Source organism: Palaemon carinicauda, unplaced genomic scaffold, assembly GCF_036898095.1.
Source record: "Palaemon carinicauda isolate YSFRI2023 unplaced genomic scaffold, ASM3689809v2 scaffold376, whole genome shotgun sequence".
Lineage (NCBI taxonomy): Eukaryota > Metazoa > Arthropoda > Malacostraca > Decapoda > Palaemonidae > Palaemon > Palaemon carinicauda.
This window is the reverse complement of record NW_027171439.1, coordinates 56077-78861: the sequence shown is the minus strand read 5'-3', so window position 1 is coordinate 78861 and position 22785 is coordinate 56077. Positions and strand designations below refer to the sequence as shown.

The 22785-nt window shown below is 43.6% G+C and overlaps 2 pseudogenes; one reads left to right on the top strand and one right to left on the bottom strand.

The window, feature by feature from the left end:
* Positions 1-5142: 5142 nt before the first annotated feature.
* LOC137636742 (uncharacterized) lies at positions 5143-7017 on the top strand (annotated as a pseudogene).
* Positions 6960-18059, bottom strand: LOC137636743 (putative nuclease HARBI1; annotated as a pseudogene).
* Between the last annotated feature and the right edge of the window lie 4726 nt (positions 18060-22785).

Genomic DNA, 22785 nt, shown 5'->3' with positions numbered 1-22785 from the left:
GAGTCTTTAAGGTGAGATCTTTCAGGGAGGCTGATTGTTGCGGTTCGAACCTGTCTGACAAAAGGAATCTTAGTACCACGTCTAAATTCCAACCAGGTGTAACCAAACGACGCTCCTTCGTGGTCTCAAAAGACTTAAGGAGGTCCTGTAGATCTTTATTGTTGGAAAGATCTAAGCCTCTGTGACGGAAGACTGATGCCAACATGCTTCTGTAACCCTTGATAGTGGGAGCTGAAAGAGATTGTTCTTTCCTCAGATATAAGAGAAAGTCAGCTATTTGAGTTACAGAGGTACTGGTCGAGGATACGGATACTGACTTGCACCAGTTTCGGAAGATTTCCCACTTCGATTGGTAGACTCTAAGGGTGGATGTTCTCCTTGCTCTAGCAATCGCTCTGGCTGCCTCCTTCGAAAAGTCTCTAGCTCTCGAGAGTCTTTCGATAGTCTGAAGGCAGTCAGACGAAGAGCGTGGAGGCCTTGGTGTACCTTCTTTACGCGTGGCTGACGTAGAAGGTCCACCCTTAGGGGAAGAGTTCTGGGAACGTCTACTAGCCATCGAAGTACCTCGGTGAGCCATTCTCTCGCGGGCCAGAGGGAAGCAACTAGCGTCAACCTTGTCCCTACGTGAGAGGCGAACTTCTGCAGTACCTTGTTGACAATCTTGAACGGAGGGAATGCATATAGATCTAGATGTGACCAATCTAGTAGAAAGGCATCTATATGAACTGCTGCTGGGTCTGGGATTGGTGAGCAAAATATTGGGAACCTCTTGGTCATCGAGGTTGCGAAGAGATCTATGGTTGGCAGGCCCCAGGTGGCCCAAAGTCTCTTGCATACATCCTTGTGGAGGGTCCATACTGTTGGAATTATTTGTCCCTTCCGACTGAGACAATCTGCCATGACATTCAAGTTGCCTTGGATGAACCTCGTTACTATTGAAATGTCTAGACCTTTTGACCAGGTGAGGAGGTCCCTTGCGATCTCGTACAATGTCAGAGAGTAGGTCCCTCCTTGCTTGGAGATGTACGCCAAAGCCGTGATGTTGTCCGAGTTAACCTCTACCACTTTGCCTTGAAGGAGAGACCTGAAGCTTTTCCAGGTCAGACGTACTGCCAGTAGCTCCCTGCAGTTGAAATGCATTGTCCTTTGACTCGAGTTCCATAATCCCGAGCATTCCCTACCGTCTAATGTCGCACCCCAGCCTACGTCCGATGCGTCCGAGAAGAGAACGTGGTTGGTAGTCTGAACAGTCAGGGGAAGACCCTCTCTAAGGTTAATATAGTCCTTTCACCAAGTCAGACAAGACTTTAACTTTCCGGAAACCGGGATCGAGACCGCTTCTAGCGTCTTGTCCTTTTTCCAGTGAAAAGCTAGATGGTATAGAAGAGGACGGAGGTGTAGACTTCCTAGTGACACAAATTGATCCACGGATGACAGTGTCCCTACCAGACTCATCCACAGCCTGACTGGGCAGCATTCCTTCTTCAGCATCTTCTGGATGGATAGCAGGGCTGGGGGCTGATCGTCTTGTTCAGCAACGTCCTCATCAGAGGGTTCCTCATCCGAAACTGATGAGGAAACGGCAACGGAGTGGGCAACGTCTGACTCGCTGAATCCGGTCGCACTGGAGGATGCGTGACGGAGCCGGACGCAATATCATGGCACTGCTGCACAGTCTGTGAACTGTCAACAACCATGGGTGCGCGAGGAAGTACAGCGTCAACCCGAAACTGTCTAGACTGCTGGGTTGTGCAGTCAACACCCTACCGGGTTGCTGAGGTTGACGCACTGCGTCACAACAAGTCACCTCTGCTGGTTGTTGAACGTCTTCATAGTGACACACTGAACGTCAACAACCACCTCCGAGCATCGCTAAACGTCAACGTGCGACTGGCAACCCACACTGGGTCGCATCGGTGGAGGAACCACCTCAACTGGCAGACGCGAGTAGGATACCTCAGCGCAACAGGGCGCACAACCAACCGGTTGGAAGGTTGTTGGCCAGAAGGTTCTTCTCCGCATTTAAGTCCTCTATCAAGGACACAAGCTTGGACTGCATGTCTTGCAGCAAAGCCCATAAAGGGTCTACGGGAGCAGGTGTGGCAACAGACGGGGTTAGCGACTGAGGCGGAACCATTTACCATCCCTGGAAGCCTTGTTATGTGTGACATAATAGTACAGCAAAACTTCAAAGGCTCGACAAAAGCTGAGAAGTTGACCTGTAAACAACTTGGAGCGTCTCCTGGCTAGGCGCCAGGGCGAGTCTACCAGAATTGAGAAGTTTATTTGGGCAGAGGCATGAACTTCCAAGCCGAGAACTTTTCTCGTGTCCTATCAGACTCTCGCTCTATAAGCCAGTTGAAAAGAAGGGAAATCAAAGGCTGTATCCCTAAAACTCCTCCTGGTGTAAAAACCAGTCGCCTAGCCAACGTAACGCTCTCTAGGAGAGCGAGAGAGCACTAGCTTAACAACAACGGCTTCGAAGTAGCTAGGCCTAGTGTAAGTTCTGACGTTTAGGCGAACGAGGAGCAGCAGTTACAAGATCCGGACGAAGATCCTTAAAAAAAAAAATCATCATGATTTAATTAAAGTCCATAGGAGGCTAAGCAGCTTAAGGCTCCTCTCCAAATGACAGAGTCCTCAAAGGAATATCAGTAGGAGGGAGAACAGCACTTTCTCATCTACAGGAACCTTGTCCGATAAAAGCTAGGTTATCTCAGTGAGTCTCTCACTGGTGCATTAGTAGCAGACCAGAAGGCAACGTCATGTAACTGCTTGACAGTCTGTGAACTGTCAACCACTGAACTGTCAACCACAACAGGTGCGTGAGGACATACAGCACTGGTGCATTAGTAGCAGACCAGAAGGCAACGTCATGTAACTGCTTGATAGACTGTGAACTGTCAACAACTGAACTGTCAACCACAACGGGAGCGTGAGGTCATACAGTGTTCACTCGAGACTGCTTTGACTGTCTATACTGAGCAGTCAAAACAACTCTAGAATGCGGAGGTTGACGCACCGCGTCAAAACACGGCAGCTTAACTCCACCCTCCTGTTGTTGTGGTAGCACACGAACATCAACGGAGGGTTCCGTGCGTCTATGAACGTCAGCATGCGTCTGGCAGGGTCGACTGCGCATGGGTGGAGGAGCTCTCACAGCTGGAGTGTGGGAGCAGGCAGCCTCAGCGTCTGCTGGGCGCACAACCGTGGTAGGTTGTAGGCTAACGGGTGCAGCGTCAACCTTCTCCGCACGATACTCCTGCATAACAGCAGCTAACTGAGTCTGCATAGACTGCAGCAAAGACCACTCAGGGTCTACAACAGCTGGTGCGGCAACAGACGGAGTTACTGCCTGTTGCGGTACCGCTTTGCCTCTCTAAGGAGGTGAGCAGTCGTCGGAAGACTGCAGCGAGTCCGAACTGACCCAGTGGCTACAACTGGGCCGTTGGACTTGCGCGGAAGGGACCGACTTGCACTTAATAAGCTGCGAGACCTTGGTCCATGGTTTCTTACGAGAAACCTCTTCCGCAGACGAGAAGTAAATGGGCTCTCTCGTCTTTGTGTGGGTGGGGCGATCTTGGGTAGATACGCCCGAAACCACGGAGGGAAACGTCTGTTCGTTGATCAAGGCCTGACGAACCCATAAGTCGTTCGACATTACTTCTCCCCTGGGCTTGGGAGCTTGCAAGAGGTCCCGGACTAGGTGAACGACAGGCAGGAACAGACGAACCCTCGGACGCAACACTGTAACACTTTGCGCATATCACTTTATCACTTCGATTTTCTGTTTTGCACTTATTTCACTGAAATCGAAACTTTTACTGATTTCTACCTGAAACACGCAATTCTACCCTTCATTAAAAGGTAGTAATTGCGAAAACAGTCGTATAATGCAGCTCATTAATACTAGCAAAAACAGAAAACATATAAGGATAAAGAATTCAGTGGCTGGGAAAGAGACTAAACACTAGTTCAATTAAACTACGTTTACAATCTCTCACCGCACATAGCCTGGGGACAAGAATAAAACCCTAGAAACGTTTTACCTTCTTCCCCGTACAGCGACTAGGGAGGAGAGTGACACGAGAACAACGTTACCCGCTTGAACGGAACGTTTTATTTATTCCTCTCTCTCCCTCCGTCTCTATCTATCTCTCTCTTTCTCTCTTGATTTCGCACCTGAGAGAAGAGCCCAATTATGTTATATGGCTAAAGAAAAAAACTGAAAGGTTTTCCAAATAAAAAGTTCCTTTAATTTAGAATTTAAACTATTTAAGTTAAGAAAGAATGAACGAAACGTCAGAATCGATTTACTCTTACTGCAAAGTGAAACCGTGATACACTCTCTCTCTATCGTAACGATAGAGCGCATGTTGAACGTCCTGAACGTCAACAACTGCGTAGTCTAAAAAAAAAAAAAACTAAACGTTAGTTCATCTTTGAAAACAGTACGAAGACTATCAAAGAAATTCTTTCATAAAACATTAAATTTAAAAAGTTATAAATTCTTTAAAGGCTAAATACGATATAACGGGCTCAACGTTGATTAACTTCGGTTCCAAGTTAAGACCGCCTACTATCAGGAAAGGTCGCAAATAAACAAAACATAAAAATTTCTTTTTATATGTTTATAATAAATGGAAAGTTAATCGAAGAGGCCTAATAAAGGCGGAGAGATATAAAATATATAGATCTATAACGTGTTAAGCAAAATTACTAAAAACCTAAACACACTTCCGTCTAAGGGAAGGGTCGGCCATTTAAAAGTGAAAGAGAGTCCATACTCTCTTAGTCACCATAAATAAATCTATCCAAAACGAGTTCAAGTTTTGAGATGAAGATAAAACCCCTGCATAGCGAAAGCTCAAAACTAGAATAGTGTACTTCACCAAATAGTTGTGAAAACAAATCCAGTTCGTAACAGCGTATTTTAGTAGGTCTTGCCAGTGGCACGACAGAGAGAAAATTGGTTCTGTGTTGACATGGAGTACTTGAGTACCTGCTCGACAGATGGCGCTGTTGATGTACACCCCCACCTGTATAGCGATCGCTGGCGTATTTTGTCCTTAGGTTTTTCTGTCGGGCAGCAGAGCTGACAGCTATATGATCACCGGCTAAGTTTAATGTTGAAAATTTCAGAGCAAGCAAACGGCATACAGCCTATAAGCGAGAGATTATGACGACAGGTGGTGGTGCTCATCCTAAGCCTGAAGATGAAGAGACTGCTAAAATCCTTACTATCATAAGTGATGACCTTGATGGTGAGGAGAATGAACTAGACTGTGATGCACTTCAGAGTACTGGTAAGTCCTACTTTGACAATTTTACAGAGAGCTCTGCTTGGATGTTTTGGATATTTTACTGATTTTCATACAAATGTTTTGTTTCTCTATTCATTTTTCCCATAAAATTGAGAGGAAGTCACTTGTTTTACGCATATCCCCTACCTATCAATTTATAAAGAAGTTAAATTAGCTCCTATTTAGTAATATTCTTGTAAGTCGTAAGGAAGCTTTTAATGTAGTTGAAATTATGGAAGAAAAGTTGTTTGTCTTGGCCTAAAATGTAAGGTTATAAAGGCGGAACTCTGTTGAATAAAAAAGGGGGCCTGGGGGGCTACAGCCCCCAGCTAGGAAATAACCAATTTAGTGCCAGGTTAGGTAGGTGTTTTATGTTAGGTTAGTGCCCCAGACTAACCTAAAATACCTACCTAACCTGTCATTGAATTTATTTCCTAGGTGGGTGGCTGTGCACCCCCAACCCCCTTAGCTGCCAAGGAGGTCTGGGCAAATCCTCTCTTCTTGTCACACTTGGGATTATCTCAAATTTCACCATAATCTAACCTTTTTTGTGAATTAATAAACTTACTGCACAAGAATCATGTCTAACATGGTGTGACCCACAAATGTGTAATTATTAGGATTAGGTAAATCATTCATCACTTTAATATTTGCTTTACTTTTAGGGAATCTTTTATAGAATAAGGAGGAATTAGTAGCCCCAAAGTTTGCATAAGTAATATTTTCCAGTACAATCATAGCATTACTTTTTTTTTTTTGTCTTTTCAGGTCAACCACATACTGTGATTGGTATCAGAAATGATGGGCAAAAATAAGAGATAATGTTTGATTCTCAAATAATGGCACAGCACACTAACAACTCTATACACTCCATCATAACACCTCCGAAACTTACTTCATTTTATTTCAACAGAACACAGAGCACACCAGCTGGCAAAGTCTCCTCTCAAGAAGCTAACGTGACACAGGATACTCAAACAAACACACCCACCTCCATACAGTTTAATGCCAGAGACACCCCAACAGAATACACTTTAATACCAGACACACCCCGACAGAATACACTTTAATGCCAGAGACACCCCAACAGAATACACAGCAACACCTGGCCAATCAAATTTTACCTCAGCTCGAAAGTGCCGACGAACAACAAAGTTCACTCAGAAGGCCAGCTTTGAAGAGTCTCTTGAGATGCAATGGAAGGAACATGAAAAGACAATGAAAAGCCTCAGCCTAGATATTGAAATTAAGAAAGAAAACCAAAAAAAAAATTAAAAAGAAAAACGAGGATACTGTACAAACCTTTGTCTCCAGGCTCATCAAATCTGGGTTGATGTAGGCAAGAAACTGTTGGAAGTAACAGGGGAACAAGGACAGGTAACCAAAAGAATTTGTGATAAACTCGATGCTTTAAACTGATCCAATGTCACTTCAAGTTTTTTCAGTGCAATATAGTATTATATATATTTTGGCTGTGATGAAATGAGCATTGTGTTCTAGTCTGGAATGTATTTTGACTACTGTACTGTATATTTTTGTGGAAGAAATTAAAATTACAAATAACTGTTTCTGGTTTATTTGCCACATCTGTACTGTATATACATACTTTGAATTTGATTTTTGGTAACTTTAAGCCTAGTGGTGGTGATTTTTTTCCTAAGTAAAATACTATCTGATGATTTGCTGCCTTTTAAAGACTTAGATATTTCTCATTGCTTGAGGTTGCTGCCTCAATTCCTCCTCTTGTATTTTTCCTTGGGCTTCTGGGTCATCGGGATCATGAAGTTCATGAATTACATTATCTGTCTCGGGTACTCTGTAGGCGATGGCCAAATTATGGAGAACTGCAGCAGCAATAATTAGGTGTTTGGTGTTTCTCATAGAAGTCCTCCTTTTCTTTCCAAGGCAAGCAAATCTTCTTTTTAATAGTCCAAATGCTCTCAACACTGTTTCGCATTCTTATGTGAGAAGCATTATAGCGGTTCTCTCCATGCCCATGAGGAGCTGTCAGAGGAGTCAACAAATATTCACGACATGGATATCCACTGTCACCCAACTAGTATCCGGGCAGAATACCATCTTCGGGTTCCTGACAGAGTCAACTATTTTAGAAAATATTACTGTCATGTGCACTGCCAGACCACCGAGCTACAATGTTGTACAGCTGCAATTGAGGACCACAGACTGCTTGTACATTAAATGAAAAATAACCTTTTCTGTTGCGAAAAATTTCAGGACGCGGGTGACTTGGCATCTCAATTGCAATATGAGTGCAGTCAATGCACCCAATTACACCTGGCATTCCAGCTATAGTCATAAATTCATGCTTGATCCTGCTAATATCATCTTGGTCTGGAAACTTGATGAACTCTGCACACAAACTTCCAATTGCATATGCTACCTTGCCAACACATCTACTAACAAAAGACTGATACGTCACACCAATCTGATATACCAAGTTGGTCGTTTCCAGTGGCAATGTATCTCAATCCAATTAGGACCTGCAGGTGAGAAGGCAGAGGACAGCCTGTGGAAAAAGAAAAAATCATGAAATACTTCACTCAAACCATGTCCAGGCATAATTCTCAACTTTTTTTACTTGAAAAATTGTATAATCTTTTACTGTATTAAGCATAAAATCTCTAGGTAGCTTCATAAAACCTTTAAAATAACGCATTTAGCAGAAACCAATAAAATATCTTGCCTAAGTAAACTAGTACAGCAAATGCCTCAACCTTTTTTTACCAATGGCACACTTAAGATCTCATAAGAATACCACGGCATACAGTATACTTGGCAAAATTTAAAAGGGTATACATATAATTACAAGATAGAACTACAGGCATAAAAAAATATCGGGTATAAAAGGGATTTTGACGTAGGAAAAATCTATTTCTGGGCGAGGGACCTGTGCCGCCCAGTGAATAAGCTCCATTTAGCACTTATTCTTAGGTAATTTACTGCTAAATATACCAGAGAAAAAAATGTAAAGGAGTGCTAGGTTAACTAGCTCGCTCACCTATTGGTGTCGGTATAAAATTGGGCGTATAATCCAGAGGTCCCGCACTATTTAGATTCATCCACGACAAAGACCCCAATAGAGGAGAGCCGTTCAACCTCACTCGGCACCACCAACTCTGCATCCGCTCAGAACCCAACTCCTTAGCACCCAAAGTTTGGGGACTCCAAGGGAGAGGAGCTGGGAGGGTTCACTGGGCGGCACAGGTCCCTCGCCCAGAAATAGATTTTTCCTACGTCAAAATCCCTTTTCTGGGCTCGAACCTGTGCCGCCCAGTGAATATATACAAGAGAAATGTCATCAAACTTGCAAAATAAAGGAAAAAACATAAGCGTAAGGGAAATACAAGTTGCTTTAATCAGAGATGAGTGCCAAAAACAATTATAAGGGTATCTTAAAAGGAACATAAATCCACTTGGTAGAACAACTGACAAATAAGGTAAGGTATAATAATGCCGTGAGTGATAATATATACAGATACTAAGGAGTTAAAAATTTACAAATATAATAACAGTATTCAGGTGCGAAACCAACGAATACAAATAGGGTATAAATGAGGCAGGTAAGGGGGAGAGATAAAATGACAAGGAATTAACATGTGAGTTACCTGGGAGTAACTACGCTCCCTGCAGCTACTGTAGAAAATTTTAGGGCTTCCAAATGTTTAAGGTAGTGTTTCTTGAACACTGACGGTGATTTCCACCCTGTATACCTGGAAAGGTTCGTAAAATTCATGTGGTGAAAAAAGTTCACCGAAGTAGCAACCGCTCTGATATCATGTGCAAGAGGAAAAGAGTCAGGGCTAGCTTGTTTAATAAAATACAAAATTTGTTGCCTGATCCCTTTAATGGTAATGGTACCACCTTGTTCTCTAATGAATAGAGGCCCCGAGGAGTTAGAGGAGGTCCGGGATAAATAAGACCTAAGAGTAGTAACAGGGCACAGAGACGGATCTTGCGTGAGGGGAACAATTTTCCAGGAGGACCATCTGTTCTGAGGGTCTTCGTTCTTAGCCAAAAAGAATTTGTTAGGTGAAAGAAGGACCTCTCCCGAAGGAAGGAACTCAATATGACCCGGGTCTCTCGACAAGGCTGCCAGTTCAGAAATTCTTGCCCCGGAAGCCAAGCTCACCAGGAAAAGTGTTTTCCTGAGAAGGGGAATGTAATCACAAGAACTGTTAATGGTATCAGAAGCCAATTTGAGTACATCATTAAGGAACCAGGTCACCGGGGTAGGACGAGTAACCGGTTTCAGTCTGGCACAGGCTTTCGGAATTGAAGCTAACAAAGAGTCGGTTAAGTCTATGTTAAAACCCACTAGGAAGATCTTTTTCAAAGCAGATTTAATAGTGGTGATAGTATTGGCTGCCAGACCTGATTCTAATAAAGTTCTAAAGAAAGTGACTGTAAGGTTCAAGTTCATACAGTGCACGTCTGAGTCTATCAAAAATTTTGCCAACTTTTTAACTGCAGAATCATATTGGCGGATGGTGGAATCCCGTTTATCTGATTCTAGGAACAGGGTGTTTTGAGGATCGATATTGGCACCATGCATGGCCGCAAACTTCATGAAGTCCATAAAGTTAGGGCGCTCTGAATGTTTGAGAAAGCGTACACAACGCGTGTTTGTACTATCTGAGACAGAACCGGATTGGGTATCGGGTGAGGATATAGTCTCAACTCTCGCAGGAGAGGATACCAGTTGCTCTTGGGCCAGTTGGGTGCGACCAAGGCTACTTGTCCCTTGAAGGATCTCAGTTTGTCTAGGACTTTCAGTAAAAGATTCACCGGGGGAAAGAGATAAATCCTTTCCCAGATGTCCCAATTCTGTGACATGGCGTCTGTGGCGTAAGCCTGAGGGTCTAGATTGGGAGCCACATATACTCTCAATTTGTGGTTGGATTCCGTGGCGAAGAGGTCCACTTGGAGACCGGGAACCCGAGAGAGAATCCACCGGAATGACTTTAGATCGAGTGACCATTCCGATTCTAAAGGGGAGGTCCGGGACAAGGCGTCTGCCACTACGTTCCGGACTCCCGCCAGGTGGACAGCTGAAAGATGCCAACGGTTCGAGGCTGCTAGGGAAAATATGGCTACTAGAACATGGTTCAGAGGCCCTGATTTTGACCCGCCTCTGTTGAGGCAGCGGACCACCACTTCGCTGTCGAGGACCAGACGAAAGTGTTGTCTCTTGGGTAGAGCGAGACGTTTCAGGGTTAGAAGAACTGCCATGGCCTCCAGCACATTGATGTGAAATTGGCGGAATAAGGGAGACCAAAGACCTTGAACTTTCCTGAGCTGAGAATAGCCGCCCCAACCTGATAGGGATGCGTCCGTGTGAATGATTAACTTCGGAGGCGGAAATCGAAGGGGAACTGACTTTGACAGATTGTTGGCTCTTGTCCAAGGAAGAAGTCTTTCCCGTAGAATGGGAGGAAGGCGGACTTTCCTGTCCCGGAGCTTCCGGTTCGCCCTCGAACGCCAGACACGATTGATATCTTTCAATTTTGCCTTCAGAAGTAGATCCGTCACTGAGGCAAATTGAAGGGACCCCAGAATCCTCTCTTGGAGTCGTCTGGAACTTACTTTGTCTTTGAGAAAGCGTTTGGTGTTCCTTGCAATCTCTAACCTCTTGGGTTTGGGAAGACACAGAGTATGAGATATAAGATCCCATTGCAGGCCGAGCCATTGGAACTTTGATTTCGGAAGAAGACGGGACTTCTTGAAGTTGATCTGGAAGCCTAGAGATTGAAGATATTGGATGACTCTGTGAGTGGCTTTTAGGCAATTTTGGGAGGTGTCTGACTAAATGAGCCAGTCGTCCAGATAGGCTACTACTTGAATCCCTTGATTTCTGAGTTCCTGAACAGCAACTTCTGCTAACTTTGTGAAGATCCTTGGGGCGATGTTGAGCCCGAAAGGCATCACCTTGAAGGAGTAATTTTTGTCCCCTAGGCGGAAGCCTAGATACGGACGGAAGTGTCTCGCTATCGGGACGTGATAATAGGCGTCTGTAAGATCGATAGAGGTGGTGACGGCCCCACGGGGAAGTAAGGTCCGCACCTGCGAGACGGTAAGCATTCGAAACTTGTCGCATTGAATGGACAAGTTGAGAAGGGATAGGTCTAGAATCACTCTTCTCTTGTCTGAATCCTTCTTCGGGACACTGAACAGCCGACCCTGAAACTTCAGGTGTTTCGTTTCTTGTATGGCGTTCTTTTGTAACAGATCCTGGACAAATTCGACTAGGTCCGGAGTGGAATGTTGATGAAATTTGTTCGGAGGAGGAGGCCCTTGAATCCAACTCCACCCCAGTCCCTTGGAGATGATACTGAAAGCCCAGGGACTGAACCTCCATTTGTTGCGGAAGGCATAAAGCCTCCCCCCTACCTGCTGCACCTCAGTATTGGCTTGAGGAGTTGCCTCCACGTCCGCCTCGGAAGTTCTTTCCCTTGCGAAAGACTCTTCCTCTACCTCTGTTCTGGTTTGAACCACGGTGGTAGCCTCTACCTCTGTTATAACTCTGGGAAGAGCTATGAGCCTCATAAGACTGGTTAAAGGCAGGAGAAGTGGTGGAGGCACCGGAAAGCTGGCTCTTAGGGAGCAGAACGGTGACATAGTCGTCCGAAGGAGCCTGAGAGGTGGAAGGCTGTGCAGGAGCAACGGGAGATGGAGGAAGAGGCAGTCGGAAATTGGACGAACTACTCTGCTGTTGCCTGAACTGGGTGGAGGTATACGGGCGGAGCTTCTTCCTACCCCGGGCTTGGTAATTTGCGGGGTCATATTTCCGTTTAGGAGTCAAACCCCAACGGGCTTTAAGGCTCTGATTGACTCTAGTGGCCTCTGCCAAGACTTCCTCTACAAGATCCTCAGGGAAGAGATTTGAACCCCAGCAGGAGGACCGGATAAGCTTATTAGGCTCGTGCCTAATAGTCGCCTCAGCCAGGACGTGTTTGCGACACCTACGTTTAGCAATAGCGAAGTCATAAAGGTCGTAGTATAATGACTGCAACGTAGCCTTATTGAGAGACTTAAAGATACTCTCAGTATCATAAGTTAAGGCTATCGACTCCGTGGACGTGGCCAAGTTCAGAGTACGGCCAACACGTAGGCGGGAATCATACTCCTGTTTAATGAGGGATTCCGGGAGACGGGGAAGCCGCTCACTAAACATAACTGAAGCACAGTCCGCTGATAGCTTGCCAGAGGTAAAAGTGGTATGGACATTGTCCCAACACTCAATGCCAGAAGGAAGAAGGAGGGAGATCGGATCCACCTCTCGGATGGGAGGCAAGGGCTTCTCCTCCAGAGCATATTGGAAAGCAAGCTCTGCTACCTTATTGACGCATGGAGTCACGGTGTTTTTGTCCATTAAGAACATTGTGAAGGAGCTCTTATAAGGCGTCAACATGGTGTTGGTGCAACCAATGTCATTCAGGAACCTAGCCCAAACAGATTGGGCTTGTTCTTTTGGGAAGATGACAGTCTCTTTGGGGACCTTATCTAACCGAACCAGAGCTTCCTCGGTAAGCCTGGCATAACCATGAAATGGAAATGCCAGACCAGGAGGAAAGAATTCAAAGTCCTCTAGAGGACGAGTGCCAAGACCTTCCAAAGTTAACATTCCGTCTGAGAACGGGGAATGAAGAGCCATGCGCCAAGGATTATTCTTGGTAAACGGCGGGAGCTTAGAGGCATCCGGGATGAGAGAGCTTTGGACTCGCTCCAGAGCACCTTGCTCTAATGCCCCAAGTCTCTGACCGATGTTAGAGAACATCGTGTCCATCTTGGCCTGCATTTCCGACACCAACTTAGCTTGCATCTCCGACACAATGCGAAGCATGGCTGATTCGGAAAGGCCCGGGCTAGGAGCAGGAGTGGCGGATTGTACTCCCAGGTCGTGAGACTTAGAGGAGGAGCCAGAAGCCTTAGATGACGGGTTTGTATTCAGCTTAGAACTATGGGAAGCCTTGTGAGGCTTACGAGCTTTAGGTAAGGTTCTAGATGTAGAATTATCCTTGGGGGGAACCGGGTGTGATCGTTGAGACGAATCACGGTCCCCAGAAAAACCATGAAAGGAAGAGCGATCAGATGAAGAAGAAAGAGCGGGGCTGAGGATAGGAATCTCAGCGCCGGTAACACCTGCCTCACTTACCACCCTACCTGCATCCGGATCATCCAATAACATGGGTTCAACATCCAGGTTCATGGAAGCAACATTGTCTTCCAGATCTCCGGGGGCATCCGACGGATCTTGTTCTTGATCAATGAACCCCGCTATGGTGGCATCAATGTGGGCAATGATGGGAGCTGCAACATGCCTAGCCACAGCGGCTGAAGACTTGGCGTTAGGATAGATCATGGCACAATAGTCTTCGGATAGGACGTAAGGCTGCTTGGATTTCACGTTTCGGGCAAAACCACCAACCCACACTTTCAGTGTGGCCCGAGCCGCAGACTTTTGCTCCGGGGATGCCTGAAATAATAGTGGGCATTATAAAAGGGAAGACTCCCAGTGGTCCTTCAAGACCATAGAGATCTTACTAAATAGTGTATGTATACCAAAAAAAGGTAAAATAAATAAGAAGGCAACATAGCCAACGGGACTCACCGAGTCAGATCCAAGGGTGGTGATGAGGTCAAAACAGACCATACAGTTATCAGGGTGCCATACCACGATGTCCTCCAGCTGAACTCCGCAGAGGGCGTGAGACCGACATACGGTATGGCCACAAGGCTGATGAAGAACAGCCGCACAGGCCGTCGTCTGACAATGCACCATCTATAAAAAGAATAGTATATGAGAAACTGTATTTCTCTTAAGTAGGGGCGGGTCCGGAGGACCCGGGCCTAACATAAGTCTAACATAAGATTAGAGCTTAACTGTAATATTCTTAAGTAGGGGCGGGTCCGGAGGACCCGGGCCTAAACATAAGTCTAACTTAAGACTAAAGTATAGCTATCCATTCCGGTCGAGCCGGGAGCATAAAAAGGATGCAACAAAGAATTAAGACACATGGTGTCTGATTTCCCGGAGCGAGGTTAAGCCCCGGGCCGGGAAATAAAAGTATATCCATAAACCAATTCATATAGGAACTCCGGGATAGTGATCTGTCATATATAATCATATATAATCATAGGAACTGTTATAAATTAATAAGGGGGCGGAACTGTAGATAAGAACCGCCAACCGAACCCGGAGGGTTTCGTATAACATAATAAAAGTGTGATCAGTGAATATACAATAGGGTGCACCGGGATCCAACTCTGTTGACCGGTGGCCAACCAGTCTAGACAGAGACGAACCCGCCGGGACACCCGGAGGACAAAGTCCATAAACACTGAACTACCCCCTCTAAAAGGAGGGAAGGCAACGGTCCCCTAGGGGAGGGGGGAGAGAAGCCTAGCCGCCCACCTAGCGAGAGGGGGAGCTTGGGGGAGGATCACGTGATACGGAGCAGCAGGGCTACCAACTGACGATCCCCAACCAGACAGATCAAACGGAGTAATAGCACAAATATTCATTATAATAGTAATAGCGTTGAAAAATTATATAAATATACACATAAAAAATTTAGGGCAAGGCATGCAACATAATAAATAAATCACAAAGGACACACCTGATGGCTTATAAAATAACATTGCCGCCTAGTAACGAAGGTCGGCAAGCCATACGATACGTAACTGATATCGGCCCTAAAAATGAACCACGAGGGTTCTAAACGCTAAATAATGAATATCCACAATAACAAATAAAATTTAATTAATAATAAAAATAATACACATAGTAACACCGCGAGTGAAACTAAAAGCTCTCAAAACAGGAGTACCAACTGTAAGCAGAATCAAGCAAGATCGATATGAACGAAGAGAATAAACTCCTATAATTTAAATATTAAACGATCTAGATTGCTCAAAACACAGCAAAACATAGCTTGGTACTTAACTTAGACGGTGTCTCCTGGGAAACCGATGAAGAAGCCATAATCCAAAGGAAAATCGCAAAAACACGAGAGCACAAACAAAAAGCGGGTTACCATAAAGGCGTGCTAAAAGGAGTTGTGTTCTGAGCAGATGCAGAGTTGGTGGTGCCGAGTGAGGTTGAACGGCTCTCCTCTATTGGGGTCTTTGTCGTGGATGAATCTAAATAGTGCGGGACCTCTGGATTATACGCCCAATTTTATACCGACACCAATAGGTGAGCGAGCTAGTTAACCTAGCACTCCTTTACATTTTTTTCTCTGATATATTTAGCAGTAAATTACCTAAGAATAAGTGCTAAATGGAGCTTATTCACTGGGCGGCACAGGTTCGAGCCCAGAAATAAGAACTTGTTTTACTTCAGTAAATATCACCATACTGCTTGAATTAGTTGGAAAGCATTACTTTTCATTCATGTAAAACCAAAATCTATACCCATTTTTCGTATTTTCAGGTGTGCCTTGACAATGTTTCGCAGCACACTTCTAATAATCTTGTGGCATATCATTGTGCCTTGGCACACTGGTTGAGAATCACTGCAGTACAGTATACAGATATAACAATTACTTTTGCTTGTGCTTACAGGTAATGAAGGCACCTTATGTATTGTACCTACCTGGTACATTACTATTAAGGAAATGTTGTTAGATAAGTAAAAATGAGCATTATATCACTCACGAATAGTTCATCACCTGACATATAAGCACAAAAACAATGTGATAACGACTCATGCCTACCTCTGTTGCTAAGAGCATGGGGCAGTCGATGCTCTATCTGTGCAATCACTGAAAGTGTGCATTCTTTACGTAATCGGAACCTCATCAGAAATTCTTCCTCTGTCATGTCATGAAATGGGTTGCTTCGGTCTGTCACAACCCTTTGTATGTGGCCATGCTGATAGCGCTGAAGGTTTCGGATATGACGGAATTGTTGGTACATGCTGAAATATATGAAATATACGTGTAATGTAAGACTCATGAAATGTTTGTTAGCCTAGTGTTTAACTCTACAAAACCTAAGCTGCCACCCATACCCCTGGCTAGCTCAACAGCAGCCCTCCACAGTTCACACTGCACAGCTAACTTACACTTTAGTAAACTGGGCATAAACTTAGATGTAATATGAAATTCCCAAATTAGGTTCAAATTGATTTTTATAATCTGCTGATGATGACCATGTTGGAAATCAACCCTAGGCCTACTCTAGACACCATCTAAATTATCTTACAAAGTTATGAACAAACCCTAGGTTAGACTACCATCACCAGCTCCAGACAACCAACTTGGAGCTATGATTTCCTACATTAGGTTCACATTGGTTTAATTATTCTTGAAAACCTGGGAATCATCTCCAGATGTCTAAATCATTTAAATAAAGCAAAATTGTGGATGAAAATTAGTTCATTTTGCTAGAACCCAAAGGATAAGGCCTTTTTTGGCATTCTGTTCCAGGGGGTCACCCACTGTCTAGGTTACTTTGATTTCGTTAGATTAGTTACCAGAATTTCTCAACTTCTACAAGCCAAACCTAATGTAAACTTTGCACAAATCCAATAATTTCTCTTAAAAACAGATGAACCTTTTAGCATCAGTTAAAAACCAACACCTTTTCTCTGCATGAACTATCATATCTATTGGAAGAATGTAATTTATTTACGAATTCAAATGGCAAGTTTACTTGCAAGTACTGTAGTATTTTATCACTTAATTTGTTTCACATCACCACAAAACAATCTACATATTATGATGCCTTGAAAATATTGCATTTTTACGCCGAAAGGGTGTAATTCACCAGTTAACATTAATGAACTAAAATGCTAAAATAATAATCAAAGAAATTCTTACCTGTGAAACTTGGCAGAAGCTTGTTTTGTTGATAGTGTTGTACTTGAACTCCGAGAGGGACATCTCCGAGTTCATAAAATATGAAGTTTGACCCACCTGTACAATAGTTTTTCTTTCTTTGTATATGTTATTATTTTTGTAAGACATCTTTTGATAAAATAAATGTTTTTCACCAGCAAAGAGTTGATATCATGACTACTATTTATTTATAGGGCTTGCGAAAGGCATGTCTGAGCCACCCTTTAAATTATAGGGAACCCTAAATTCATAGGGCCTGTATATGTTCTAAGCATAGGAATTTAATATAGGGTCTATATTATAGTCCCTATATTTTCTCTTAGCATATGGCTGTGAATCTGTATGTCCAATATTTTCATTAATCCTTGGGGGATCTTCGGATGTTAAGCCAACACCATCATCACACACTGCTTCAGTAGTAACATTTTCAGTCTCAGATTTTCTATGAGATCCTTTAGGAGAATTATTGATGCTCTAGTTATCATTAGAGTGTTTTACTGATACATTTTCAGTTTTTTCAGAAGCTGGAGAGCTTACAGTTTTACTTACAGATGACACATTTTCTAGACTGCTTGCACCAGAAATCTCTCCAGAGAGTGAAACATCTGACTTTTCACATTCAGTGCTTCCTTCCCTTTCACTTACTCTGTCAGGACAAGAAGACTGATACTGAGAAAACTCTTCAATCAACTGATCTCCTAACTTTTTCTCATCATCTTTGGTTTTCTGTTTTCTCTTAATTCGTTTTTCTTTTTTATCAGACTTAGAGTTCTCTGATGATACATCAGGTTTATTCAAAATAAAACCTTCTTTAGGGCAGTTGCTTTTGTCTACATTCAGAGAACTAGTATTAGGCTTGCTATGTGGTGATGAGGCACAATCAGATTCCTCTATCCTGAAAAAGAATAAATATTAAGACACCTCTGTAGCACAAAAGAAATGAAAGACTTTGTTACTTCTAAAAAATGACTAAATGTTTCCAATATCAACAACTGAAGTGTTATAAAGGTTAGTCACAACTCTGATTTGTCCAACAACAAAAATAGTAATAAAAAATTATCCTTTCTAAAAAGAAACTGCCATTCCCCTTTTTCCTAATATCGACATACTGTATTCTTATAGCAAAAGCTAAGGGGGTTAATTGAGTACTTTAGCAAACACCCATTAAATTGAATGCACATATAAAAAATTAAATTACTAATATAGATATGAATAAAAAGGAATTTCAATAAAATTATAAAACAGCTTTAAATTTTGAAACAAAAACATTTAGCAAATTCTTTATTGAAAAGACCAAACAATCTTTTATTGCGGTCCCACAGTTATGAAATCAGCCTATTTAATCTTATATTTTCATCCATTGTTGACCTTCAACATATCAAATCAATGGCAAAAGGATGAATGTTAAAGCACAGTACTATAAAATGCAAAAAACTATATTTCTATAATATCTGTTTCTATACTCACTTGATTTATTTGTGTTACTTTCGTCTCTGAAAGCTTAGAATGTTAGCGTTACTCCAAAAATTAGATTTCCTGTTACGTTTCCTCCCTCTAGTAAAGCAATGAGATCAGCATCTAACAATAACATGTTGCCCATGATGGATAACTTCCTCAGTCTCAAAGTCAAAATACCTATTCTCTTGACCTAACTAATCAGTGGGAAGAAGGGTGGACATCTAAAGTATACATGAGTATAGAAATGAAAAATTTTATCATAAAAATTCTATTTATCTCTACGAACCTGACATGATGTCCATATTGCTGACTACCACACTTTACAGGTGGTGCATGGCGAGTAAAGGAAAGAGATATGGCATTTAGTTTCTAAAATCAATTAAGCAATATCTTAAATTTACCTTTAGTCTAAGCTTCTAGGTACTTTAAACTCCATATATTTTAAAAGTTACTAAAACACCTAATTCCTCATTAACATAATAAAAAAATAACTTAATTACTAAGCTACAAATGTTTAAAAAAAATAAAAAACTGCAACCTAAGCGTAATTTTACTAAACTAACCATATAAATTCACTATTCTGTCAATCCTTACACCATCAGCTACTATACTGTAGGTTCCAAAGACCCACAAACATAGCAATGTTCCGTGAATAAAGATTTGAATCACCATGAAGGTGTTGCTAAAAACCTCCACATGCAAATAAAATGTTATTTTTATTAATAAAATAAATTTTTGAATATACTTACCCGGTGATCATATAAGCTGTCAGCTCTGCTGCCCGACAGAAAAACCTAAGGACAAAATACGCCAGCGATCGCTATACAGGTGGGGGTGTACATCAACTGCGCCATCTGTCGAGCAGGTACTCAAGTACTCCATGTCAACACAGAACCAATTTTCTCCTCGGCCCACTGGGTCTCTATTGGGGAGGAAGGGAGGGTCCTTTAATATATGATCACCGGGTAAGTATATTCAAAAATTTATTTTATTAATAAAAATAACATTTTTCAATATTAAACTTAGCCGGTGATCATATAAGCTGATTCACACCCAGGGGGGTGGGTAGAGACCAGCATTACATGTTGACATTATTATGAGCTAAGTATTTTGTATTTCATTTTAGCAGTTATTCAAAATAACAAACATAAAATAAATAAGTACCTGGTAAGGAAGTCGACTTGAACAATTACTCTGCCTTTTTAAGTACGTCTTCCTTACTGAGCCTCGCGATCCTCATAGGATGCTGAGCGACTCCTAGGAGCTGAAGTATGAAGGGTTGCAACCCATACTAAAGGACCTCATCAAAACCTCTAATCTAGGCGCTTCTCAAGAAATGACTTTGACCACCCGCCAAATCAAGTAGGATGCGAAAGGCTTCTTAGCCTTCCGGACAACCCAAAAACAATAATAAAACATTTCAAGAGAAAGATTAAAAAAGGTTATGGAATTAGGGAATTGTAGTGGTTGAGCCCTCGCCCACTACTGCACTCGTTGCTACGAATGGTCCCAGAGTGTAGCAGTTCTCGTAAAGAGACTGGACATTCTTAAGATAAAAAGACGCGAACACTGACTTGCTTTTCCAATAGGTTGCGTCCATTATACTTTGCAGAGATCTATTTTGTTTAAAGGCCACGGAAGTTGCGACAGCTCTAACTTCATGTGTCCTTACCTTCAGCAAAGCTTGGTCTTCCTCATTCAGATGGGAATGAGCTTCTCGTATTAACAGTCTGATAAAATAGGATAAAGCATTCTTTGACATAGGCAAAGATGGATTCTTAACTGAACACCATAAAGCTTCAGACGGGCCTCGTAAAGGTTTTTAAATAGAACTTAAGAGCTCTTACAGGACATAAGACTCTTTCTAGTTCATTTCCAACCATACGATAAGTTTGGAATATCGAACGATATTGGTCAAGGCCGAGAAGGCAGCTCGTGTTTGGCTAGAAAACCAAGTTGTAGAACATGTAGCCGTTTCGGATGAGAATCCGATGTTCTTGCTGAAGGCATGAATCTCACTGACTCTTTTAGCTGTGGCTAAGCATATCAGGAAAAGAGTCTTAAAGGTGAGATCTTTCAGGGAGGCTGATTGTAGCGGTTCGAACCTGTCTGACATAAGGAATCTTAGTACCACGTCTAAATTCCAACCAGGTGTAACCAAACGACGCTCCTTCGTGGTCTCAAAAGACTTAAGGAGGTCCTGTAGATCTTTATTGTTGGAAAGATCTAAGCCTCTGTGACGGAAGACTGATGCCAACATGCTTCTGTAACCCTTGATAGTGGGAGCTGAAAGAGATCGTTCTTTCCTCAGATATAAGAGAAAGTCAGCTATTTGAGTTACAGAGGTACTGGTCGAGGATACGGATACTGACTTGCACCAGTTTCGGAAGATTTCCCACTTCGATTGGTAGACTCTAAGGGTGGATGTTCTCCTTGCTCTAGCAATCGCTCTGGTTGCCTCCTTCGAAAAGCCTCTAGCTCTCGAGAGTCTTTCGATAGTCTGAAGGCAGTCAGACGAAGAGCGTGGAGGCCTTGGTGTACCTTCTTTACGCGTGGCTGACGTAGAAGGTCCACCCTTAGGGGAAGTGTTCTGGGAACGTCTACTAGCCATCGAAGTACCTCGGTGAGCCATTCTCTCGCGGGCCAGAGGGAAGCAACTAGCGTCAACCTTGTCCCTTCGTGAGAGGCGAACTTCTGCAGTACCTTGTTGACAATCTTGAACGGAGGGAATGCATATAGATCTAGATGTGACCAATCTAGTAGAAAGGCATCTATATGAACTGCTGCTGGGTCCGGGATTGGTGAGCAAAATATTGGGAGCCTCTTGGTCATCGAGGTTGCGAAGAGATCTATGGTTGGCTGGCCCCAGGTGGCCCAAAGTCTCTTGCATATATCCTTGTGGAGGGTCCATTCTGTTGGAATTATTTGTCCCTTCCTACTGAGACAATCTGCCATGACATTCAAGTTGCCTTGGATGAACCTCGTTACTAGTGAAATGTCTAGACCTTTTGACCAGGTGAGGAGGTCCCTTGCGATCTCGTACCATGTCAGAGAGTAGGTCCCTCCTTGCTTGGAGATGTACGCCAAAGCCGTGGTGTTGTCCGAGTTCACCTCCACCACTTTGCCTTGAAGGAGAGACCTGAAGCTTTTCCAGGTCAGACGTACTGCCAGTAGCTTCTTGCAGTTGAAATGCATTGTCCTTTGACTCGAGTTCCATAATCCCGAGCATTCCCTACCGTCTACTGTCGCACCCCAGCCTACGTCCGATGCGTCCGAGAAGAGAACGTGGTTGGGAGTCTGAACAGTCAGGGGAAGACTCTCTCTAAGGTTGATATAGTCCTTTCACCAAGTCAGACCAGACTTTATCTTTCCGGAAACCGGGATCGAGACCGCTTCTAGCGTCTTGTCCTTTTTCCAGTGAAAAGCTAGATGGTATAGAAGAGGACGGAGGTGTAGTCTTCCTAGTGACACAAATTGAACCACTGATGACAGTGTCCCTACCAGACTCATCCACAGCCTGACTGGGCAGCATTCCTTCTTCAGCATCTTCTGGATGGATAGCAGGGCTGGGGGTTGATCGTCTTGTTCAGCAACGTCCTCATCAGAGGGTTCCTCATCCAAAACTGATGAGGAAACGGCAACGGAGTGGGCAACGTCTGACTCGCTGAATCCGGTCGCACTGGTGGATGCGTGACGGAGCCGGACGCAATATCATGGCACTGCTGCACAGTCTGTGAACTGTCAACAACCATGGGTGCGCGAGGAAGTACAGCGTCAACCCGAAACTGTCTAGACTGTCTGGGTTGTGCAGTCAACACCCTACCGGGTTGCTGAGGTTGACGCACTGCGTCACAACAAGTCACCTCTGCTGGTTGTTGAACGTCTTCCTAGTGACACACTGAACGTCAACAACCACCTCCGAGCATCGCTTAACGTCAACGTGCGACTGGCAACCCACACTGGGTCGCATCGGTGGAGGAACCACCTCAACTGGCAGACGCGAGTAGGATACCTCAGCGTCAACAGGGCGCACAACCAACCGGTTGGAAGGTTGTTGGCCAGAAGGTTCTTCTCCGTATTTAAGTCCTCTATCAAGGACACAAGCTTGGACTGCATGTCTTGCAGCAAAGCCCATTAGGGTCTACGGGAGCAGGTGTGGCAAC